The following is a 10,773-nucleotide window of genomic DNA, read 5'->3' on the forward strand; positions in this document are numbered from 1 at the left end:
GGGGACAAGATTAAGGACCCCAATGGAAATAAGTTAGACAGTCCTCGATGACGCACTGACTTTCTTGGGTTATCCTGGGTGGCTAACCCTCCGGGGTTAAAAATCCGAACGAAATCTCTTAAGTCTAATATAATACAAATTCACCATTTGAGATCATGGTGGAGTGGGCGGAGCTAATATGGTCTAGCAACCAATCAGGAACCTCCCCTGGGAATAGTGCTGAGATGGCCGACACGCACCAGCCAACAAAATATTCTATACTCACGCTATTATCAATTATAAGGCTTATTTAACTACCACAATTAATTAATATGACATAAGGCGATATAATAATAGCATATAAACATAAAAAGTACGCCAGAACAAATGATATATAGCATAATATGGAATTTGTGCATGGGGCTCAACAACAATTAACCATCTCAGACCACTAATTACCCAACAAAAGGCTGCAGTTAGAATGATAACAAATTCTCACTACAGGCAGCACACTCCACCAATATTCAATACACTAAACCTACTCACCATACAAAACATCCATACTTATTACTGCACCTATTACATACATAGAACACTTAACTCTGATATTAACCCTCCCCTCAAACATCTCCTTGCCAACCTCAACAGAACACATGACCATAACACAAGGCACAGATCACTCTTTGATGTTCCTCGTGTTCATCTCACACTATGCAAAAACTCAATGCACATAAAAGGCCCTAAAATCTGGAATTCATTACCTGTAAATATAAAAGAAACACTACCTGTTTATAAATTCAAGTCTCTACTCAAAGATCACTTACTCACCCAAAACCAAATAAATACTGAATAACTGAACCTTATAAATTGTATATCTTAAATGTTTCTCACAATTATATCACATAAATGTTAAACCTAAAACCGAATCTAACTTTATTATTTTTTAAATACACTACCTAACAGAATCCTTCATATGACCTGTCTTTGTAATACTCACTTGTGCTTTATAGTAATCTGTTTACATTAATGTTTTATCACTGACTTCATCATTGCTTAGTTAATCTTAAGTTAATTTTAAGCCAGCCCGTAATGCTATGCATGGTATAAGTGGCTTTGGCATGCTGCTCTTATCTGTATTTTTTTTTTTTTTTGTACCTCTGTATGTGTGCACAAATTTATAATAAATAAATAAATAAATGGACCAGTCCTATCTCAAGGCCATATACTCCGATGAGAGACAACGGAGGTTTATGATAGTTAACTGTAATAAACACTCGTAGGTTACGGAAAAAGTGTAAAGAAAGCGAATTTTTCGGGGAAAAAAATATTTCCCCGCATACCTGGGCAGCAGCGCGTATCGGCCTATATCTCGGAAGTAAGTTATTTACCTATTTGGGGCCGTACAGCCAATATTTATGAACGAATTGATCTGATTCTCTCAACAAACATGGAAGAATGATTGCTCTACACGATCTTGTTCCGATTTTTGACGTATCCCAAATATTTTCAGATTTGTGTGGGTAAACAAGGGAGACATCTTCCTAAATGTCTTGAAACATAGAAACATTATCTTTTTTTAAGAATGACTATAAGGTTTATTACCAATCTATGAACAAGGAACGATGGAATTAGAAGTGTTCTATCAGTCACAAGTGTCAAAAACACTTTTCTAAGTACCACTTTGGCCCTGCGTCCTGCCAAATGTAGTTTTTCGTAAATTTTGTCTGTTTTCTTCATTTGCTTTTCTGCCGATCTTTTTGAAAATTCATCAAACGATGTTTTATATAAGCTTCTATTAGATACAGATACAGATACTAATGCCGGAAAAAAAATCCCCCCCCCCCCAGTACCAACAATACCACCAGTCCGATGGCATTCTTCTTTGCAAATATACAGGGTCTAAAGCCAGCAACAAACAACAAAATACCTTTCATCCGTGGACTGCTTGCAGAGGCAAAGGCAATGTTCGCGGCTTCCACTGAGACCCACATAAAGGATCACTTGGACAACGAAATATGGATCCCAGGTTACAACCTATACAGATGTGACAGAGTGAACAGGCAAAAGGAGGGGGGGGGTTGGCCTGTACATTGCAGAGTCACTTGTTTGCACAGAACTGCTAAATGCCTCAAATGATGTAGTGGAAGTTTTAGCAGTAAAGGTCGAGAACCAAAACCTAGTCATTGTGGTAGTCTACAAGCCTCCGGATGCAACATCCCAGCAATTCCAGGAACAGCTGTTAAAAATTGACCACTGTCTGGAAAATCTTCCAGCTCCTGCACCCAACATCTTGCTCCTGGGGGATTTCAACTTAAGGCACCTAAAATGGAGGAATATAGCAAATAATATTGTTGCAGTAATAACACCAGGAGGCAGCTCTGATGAAAACTCACACTCACACGAGCTTTTAAATCTCTGCACAAAATTCAATTTAAACCAGCAAATAATAGAGCCTACTAGACTGGAGAATACACTAGACCTCATCTTCACTAACAATGATGATCTGATAAGAAATGTCACCATATCAAAAACAATATACTCAGATCACAATATAATTGAGGTTCAGACATGTATGCGTGGAGCCCCAGACCGACATAATGAGACTAGTCACGAGGGAGCATTCACCAAATTCAACTTCAATAACAAAAACATAAAGTGGGACCAAGTAAACCCAAGTCCTAACCGATATAAGCTGGGAAGATATACTAAGCAACACAGACCCCAACTTTTGCCTAGAACAGATTAACTTGATGGCACTCTGTTACGTTGTTATGTCCCTTATTACTTTGATAGTAAGGTTCTCACTACATGTTCTAGTGTGGGGGTAGCTTTTACTTAATGGTCTTATTTGTCTAGGGGTAATACTTACATCATGGCTGATCATCCTTAGTGTCTCTGATACCCTTTCACCAGCCCTCTTCACAGGTTATGTAAACTACTACTATAAAAATATAACTGTATTCTCAATAGATATGTACAGAATATACAATTACAGCCTCACATTTTCAAAACAACGATCTACACACTGCATAGCTGTTCTCCCACATGGTATATCTCAACAACTTTAGTCCTCTCTCTCCTTGACATAACTCTGGGCTAACCAGTGTTTTGACACACTTTAGTCACCCTGGGTATGGTGGTCACAACTTAAATTATAAAAAACTCACCCCTGGAGCACACATAATGCCCCAAAAGATAGAAGAAGGACCCAGAGATCCTGCCAGGTTGAAGGCCAGCCACAGAGAGACCGAGTCAGTGCGAGGGAGAGAGAGAAAGAGGCTAAGCTCCTCCCACCAAAACAAAAGACTGTTGCCAAGCACAATTCTCCAGTTACCACAATTCTACCACACCTTAATTTTACTTCTACAAAAGGAAATACAACTTTATAAACTACTTATTTAAATTTGTGTGTTTATGTGTCTATAGTATAACCTATTATATTGAGAAAAATAGGCTTGACCCAGCTGCCTCAGTCATAGGTTGATCAGTCCTTCTGACATTTAGAGCAAAGTCCCCATCAATTCAATATAATTAGGTATTCCAGAGTAACTGTTACTTATAAATACATGTTGGGTCCTATAGCCCCATAACACCCCCACCTCCAGACGAAGTCTCACAAAAGCTAGCTGTGTCCCTCAGGATACGGCTAGTAAAAGTATATTGCTTAAGTCTGAAGGCGGTAAACAAGACTACTAGAAATGCTACATTTTCCCAGCACCATAACTACTCTTCACTTTACTGTTATTTACAAGAGATTGCAGAATTATTTAGAAAAGCAATTTAACCATACCCATATACTCAAGTGTGTAACTATTTACAATTTTAGTGACTTTTAAACAATACACATTACAATGCAAAATTTTGCACACAATGCCCACTGTGAAAGCCCGCACCAACAGGCCTGTGCCTCTGCTACGGTAATCCAGCAAGCAACTGGTACTCCAGGGTGGCATCTTCCTGATCAGGAGACGAGAGTAGAGCCAAACCCAGAGCAGTCAGGTGTACCCCAGGCAGGAAACTTCACAAAACATGTCAAGGTGTCTCTCACTTGGTGGCCGAACCAAACAGTGAGACTTCCAGTCAACACTCACGATCCTTAACATGGTCAGGCACTTAAGCCCATCTTCCGAGGTCCCACTCCACACAGATCCTCCAAACTTATTAAGAGGAGGCTGTCATAGAACATGGAGGGGTCCAAGGGACCACAAAGGCAAATCGTCGGGCCGTTTTGTACATAGAGCACACCAAGACACAACATCACATACCTTCCTGAACGTCTCATGTTACCGAAGGTTGTCAACCACTGCCTCAACTCACATTCACGTACACCCTGACCCTCGTCACACTTTTGGCTCCGACTCAACTCCTTTACAGTCAGACGGCTGGTAGAGAGTACTCAGGCTCGCCGAGAGTTCACTGCAAAAACAACAAGGTCAGCACATGACAAACACTATGTACAAAGTATGCACCATGCATCTACATGAAACATCTAGAAAGAGCATCAGCAACCACATTCTCTGAGCCTTTTATATATTTAACTTTCAAATTAAAAGGCTGTAGGAACAAAGCCCATTTTAAGAGTCTGATTTTAGTCACTATACACAGGAACAGGATGAAGAGATCCTGAGACATGTACAAATGCTGAATAGCCAGCCCCAAAATGAAAATTTTCTTTCCTGTGGTAAAATGTTGACATTTAAACTTAGAAGGTTGTTCATAGACAATAACAGTTCTGCAACCTCTCGCAGTGCAACAACAAACACCAAAGACTTCTCTTTGCACCCAGGTTGGATACATCAAGTTTACACAAACACCATCACGTTCCATCTCACACACAAATTTTAAGCACACAATGAACACAATTTGCATTACACACATTAAAATGGTACTGGAACACAGGCCATGGAAATCACATCTTCCATGTTTTAGCTTATTTAAAATGTTTGCATCTTTTAGTGCATAAGTATCAATCTTTCTAATTCTGTAAACCTTAGTTGTTAAACGTACTCTGTGGTAGTCAGTGTTTATGCCCAGGGTGCCATCTAATTTGGGAACCATGAAGCATGGGAATGCCCACTGACTCTCACTAAGCACTACAAACTGGTGTTGGAAGAATTTCACTTCTTCCTCCATCTCCAATTTTTCATACAGATTTTTCCCACACAAAAATTGTTGAATTGGCTCAGTTTCCTTAACAATTTCCTCATGGAGTTTCAATTTTTCCCCATTACTGACATCCCAACTTTTATATACGTAGTTCCAAGGTGGCTGAGCCAACTCTCCAACATTTTTCTCATTAAACCCAAGCATGCATTTCCCAAAATCTTTTACACACACGTTATTTCTTAAATACGCTTTTGGTATTTCATACAGATTGTTTTGCAGCCCTTTACATTCCATTAAAACATTGGTCTCTCTGAATTTTTGACACAACTTCAAACCCTTTGACCGGTTACTGTGTACATTATACTCATTCTTTTTCTGCTCAGGGGTGTGGGTTTTATATCTAACCACTGGGAACTTCCCCCACAACATGTTCAGCTCACAGCAACTTGACATACAGATTTTCACTTGAATTGGCTCCAGTATCAGCACTTCCTCTCCAGCCTCCAGAGTATCATGGTCCATATTATGGTCCCACATCATCATCCTGGTCTGGTTGATGGGCACGTTCACTGGTACCATCCACCTCATACGAGCCAAACAGTATCTGAAACTGAGAAAAAGCTCCGAGGGGGGAGCATCACCATCCTCCCCAAGCCAATAGCTCAGAAATTCCAAAGTGCTTCCCCACTCAGCAAATACAAAGAAAGGGATCCTCTCATCCCAGTTGTTAGTATTGTCTATACCATAGGCTTGCATCATTGTCTTGAGGGCTTGATGTAATTTCTCTATTTCCCCTTGAGATGGAGGGTGATAGGCCATTGCAAAGTTAGGCTCTACTTTTAATTCCTTCAAAACATTTCTAAAAGACTTTGAGGTAAAGTTAGGCCCCTGGTCTTTTTGCACTGCTTGTGGAAAACCAACATGAAAAAAGAACTTCATCAAAGCCCTTAAGACTACATGAGCTGTTATCTTATGCAGAGGGACTACTTCCAGGTACCTGGTAGTGGAGCAAATATTTGTGAGTAAATAATCATTTCCCATTCTGGTCCTTGGGAGTGGGCCAACGACATCCACTACCAGCTTGCTGAAGGGTTCACCTGGTGCTGAAATCGGCTGAAGGGGAACAGGTTTAATACTTCGACTAGGTTTCCCTATAATTTGAAAGGCATGATAGGTCTCAATATGCTCTCTGACAGTCTCCCACAGCTGAGACCAGAAGAAATGCCTGGAAACCTTGGACATCACCACCTGGGGACAAAGCCCTTGTTCTCCTTCCATCGATACTGCAAACAGAGGTGAATTCTTTATAAGAGTTTCCTCCCTGAAATGAAAACACTTATTTAACTGTAAAATCTCTTCCTCAGCAACAGCGACATTTTCCTGCACAGAAATTAATTGCACCCTAGCAGGTGCAGCCTCTCTCACACTATTTAACTGATCCATTCTCCAATCATGCTCAGCTCTGGCTGGAACATCTTTTTCTTCAGTTGACTGCAGTTCAACATCAGAAAGCAGAGTTACCAAACTTAAGCCCTCACCATCCTCATGAGAAATATCATGAAGACTGTTGGTAGCATGATCATGAGCCATACTTCTCATGGTGGAACCATCAGGGAGAAGGTCTGGCAGGGTTTTCCTAGCCATTTCCTCCCAACATTTCGGACTTGGTTTCCCCCAAACTAGTTGTTCCTCACTGTCTAACAGGCCCATAACATTATTCCCTAATAAGAGGTCGACCCCTTCGAAGGGAATTTCATCGGAGATACCTACAGGGAGATAGCCAACTTGGTATGCAGATTCTACCCATAATTTGTATACAGGTGTCCTTATGGTTGAACCCGTAATACCCTTCAACAATATATCTACCCCAGTATAGGTATCCTTAGACACTGGTAGCACTCCAGCGCGTAGCAAAGAGTAGGTGCTACATCCATCTCTCAAGGACAATATGTTCTCAACTCTGCCTACATTCTTTTGCAAACCAACTGTGGACCTACTAGAAAATATACACATCCTGGGGTCTAGATCCAAAGGTTCCTCCTCACCTTGCCTTGAAGACCTAATGCAGGCAACTGGATGTATCTCTGCAGTTAGAGTCCTCTGGGGTGGTTCCTCCCTTTCCTGATCTCGCCGCCTTGACCAGCAAAACTTTTGTGTGTGTCCAGTTTTGTTACAGTAATAACAGATAAAACTCTTAAAGGTATTTTTACCATTTGGTGTAGGACTGGTACTGTTTACTCGAGGATCTGAAACATCTGATTGTCTAAGTAAACTTTGAACTCCAGCTGACTTACCTTTTCCTTCTATTTTAGAGGGCACCTCAGCCTTCATTTGTCCCTGAAAATTCTTGTCCCACTTACCTTTATGACCATAGGACTTGGAATAAGGTTTAGAATGAGTGGGGAAATTTTCAGGAGCATGACTGTTTTTACTTACCAATTCCCTGCGAGCCAAGAATCGGTCACCTAGATCCAGTGCTTCTGAAAGATTATCTGGGTTTTTGTCCTCCAAATATTCTCTGAGGTCAACAGGGATTGTATTGTACAATTCCTCATGAACCATTAGATCTACTAATTTGTTATAGTCTTTATTAACTCCTTTAGAACAAACCCATTTCTTAAAAAGGAACAGTTTCTCATTCCCAAACTCAGTTAAGGTCTGCCCATCCTGAAATTTTTGATTCCTGAACTTTTGTCTATATTTCTCAGGTATCATTTGGTATGCAAGCAATACTTCCTCTTTAATCTTATCATAATCAGAAAAATCTTGCCCCTCCAGAGTCTCTACTCTCTGGAATCCTTTACCCACAAGTTGTGTGCGAACTAGGGTAGCCCACTTCTGTTTGGGCCAACCTTGCTCCAAAGCAGTCTTCTCAAAGAAAGAAAAATATCTATCTGGGTCACTCTCTGTAAACTTAGGGACAAAATTTGCAGCTTTAGTTATGTTAAAGTACTGCTCAGGCTCTTGTTCTGAACCTCCTAACCTTTGACGTTCTTCCTCCTTAGCTTTCATTAAGTTCATCTGAGCCTCTAGTACTGCTAATTTAAGTCTCATTCTCTCCATTTCCATATCACCTGGAGTAGGTGATTCCTCATCTTCACTATTAACAGGCATGTTTACTGATGAATTATTACCTTCTTCCCTGAAGCCTAAAAAATCTGAAGACTCATCTTCTGACATAGTTTTATCTTTAAACACTTGCTTCCCTCTTACAGTATCAGTGGACAAAGTTTTCCCACAGGCACATAAAATAACACAAATTGAATGTAAACTATGCACATAGCACTTACCATAACCACAACAAAAATGTGTTACTCCCTTTCCCCCCACCTTAGGAGAAAAACAACCTGTAAACTAATATATGAAAACAACACTTCCACTGACACCACCTTGGTAAATCTTCTACCAGAAACATGCAACTGTTATTACCCCATACCAGCACATATAGTTCAAAGAATGTTTTGAGTTATTTTAGCAGTCAAATAACTCTCCCGGTCAAGCTCCCATGTTACGTTGTTATGTCCCTTATTACTTTGATAGTAAGGTTCTCACTACATGTTCTAGTGTGGGGGTAGCTTTTACTTAATGGTCTTATTTGTCTAGGGGTAATACTTACATCATGGCTGATCATCCTTAGTGTCTCTGATACCCTTTCACCAGCCCTCTTCACAGGTTATGTAAACTACTACTATAAAAATATAACTGTATTCTCAATAGATATGTACAGAATATACAATTACAGCCTCACATTTTCAAAACAACGATCTACACACTGCATAGCTGTTCTCCCACATGGTATATCTCAACAACTTTAGTCCTCTCTCTCCTTGACATAACTCTGGGCTAACCAGTGTTTTGACACACTTTAGTCACCCTGGGTATGGTGGTCACAACTTAAATTATAAAAAACTCACCCCTGGAGCACACATAATGCCCCAAAAGATAGAAGAAGGACCCAGAGATCCTGCCAGGTTGAAGGCCAGCCACAGAGAGACCGAGTCAGTGCGAGGGAGAGAGAGAAAGAGGCTAAGCTCCTCCCACCAAAACAAAAGACTGTTGCCAAGCACAATTCTCCAGTTACCACAATTCTACCACACCTTAATTTTACTTCTACAAAAGGAAATACAACTTTATAAACTACTTATTTAAATTTGTGTGTTTATGTGTCTATAGTATAACCTATTATATTGAGAAAAATAGGCTTGACCCAGCTGCCTCAGTCATAGGTTGATCAGTCCTTCTGACATTTAGAGCAAAGTCCCCATCAATTCAATATAATTAGGTATTCCAGAGTAACTGTTACTTATAAATACATGTTGGGTCCTATAGCCCCATAACACACTCGATGTATGCACAAGGCTTATTCCTCTAAGAAAAGGGAGGAGTAGATGTAAAATAGAAAGAGACAGGCGCTCCCTTTACAGGCGACGGAAAAGAATAACAGAGCGGCTAAAAGAGGTCAATATATCTGAAATGCGTAGGGAGACACTGGTCAGAGAAATAGCAAGCATCGAACTCAAGCTAAAGGAATCTTATAGGAGTCAGGAATCGCGGGAAGAACTAAAAGCCATAAATGAAATCGAAAGAAACCCAAAGTATTTCTTCTCCTATGCCAAATCAAAGTCGAGAACAACATCCAGTATTGGGCCCCTACTTAAACAAGATGGGTCCTACACAGATGACAGCAAGGAAATGAGTGAGCTACTCAAGTCCCAATATGACTCAGTTTTTAGCAAGCCGCTAACCAGACTGAGAGTCGAAGATCAAAACGAATTTTTTTATGAGAGAGACACAAAATTTGGTTAACACAAGCCTATCCGATGTTATCCTGACGCCAAATGACTTCGAACAGGCGATAAATGACATGCCCATGCACACTGCCCCAGGGTCAGACTCATCGAACTCTGTGTTCATCAAGAACTGCAAGAAGCCCCTATCACGAGCCTTTTCCATCCTATGGAGAGGGAGCATGGACACGGGGGTCGTCCCACAGTTACTAAAAACAACAGACAAAGCCCCACTCCACAAATGGGGCAGTAAAGCAACAGCAAAGAACTACAGACCGATAGCACTAACATCCCATATCATAAAAATCTTTGAAAGGGTCCTAAGAAGCAAGATCACCACCCATCTAGAAACCCATCAGTTACACAACCCAGGGCAACATGGGTTTAGAACAGGTCGCTCCTGTCTGTCTCAACTATTGGATCACTACGACAAGGTCCTAAATGCACTAGAAGATAAAAAGAATGCAGATGTAATATATACAGACTTTGCAAAAGCCTTCGACAAGTGTGACCATGGCGTAATAGGGCACAAAATGCGTGCTAAAGGGATAACAGGAAAAGTCGGTCGATGGATCTATAATTTCCTCACTAACAGAACACAGAGTAGTCGCCAACAGAGTAAAGTCCGAGGCAGCTACGGTGAAAAGCTCTGTTCCACAAGGCACAGTACTCGCTCCCATCTTGTTCCTCATCCTCATATCCGACATAGACAAGGATGTCAGCCACAGCACCGTGTCTTCCTTTGCAGATGACACCCGAATCTGCATGACAGTGTCTTCCATTGCAGACATTGCAAGGCTCCAGGCGGACATCAACCGAATCTTTCAGTGGGCTGCAGAAAACAATATGAAGTTCAACGATGAGAAATTTCAATTACTCAGATATGGTAAACACGAGGAAA

General features: G+C 40.8%; 1 long non-coding RNA gene across 1 annotated transcript; it reads right to left on the reverse strand.

Moving 5' to 3' along the window:
• Window positions 1-2,921: 2,921 nt before the first annotated feature.
• On the reverse strand, window positions 2,922-9,419 carry LOC138853367 (uncharacterized). The gene is made up of 2 exons (XR_011392559.1): window positions 9,000-9,419; window positions 2,922-4,395 (listed from the first exon to the last, which is right to left on the reverse strand). It is a non-coding gene; the product is annotated as an uncharacterized lncRNA (long non-coding RNA).
• Window positions 9,420-10,773: the final 1,354 nt, after the last annotated feature.

This window comes from Cherax quadricarinatus, chromosome 29 (genome assembly GCF_038502225.1).
Source record: "Cherax quadricarinatus isolate ZL_2023a chromosome 29, ASM3850222v1, whole genome shotgun sequence".
Taxonomy (NCBI): Eukaryota; Metazoa; Arthropoda; class Malacostraca; order Decapoda; family Parastacidae; genus Cherax; species Cherax quadricarinatus.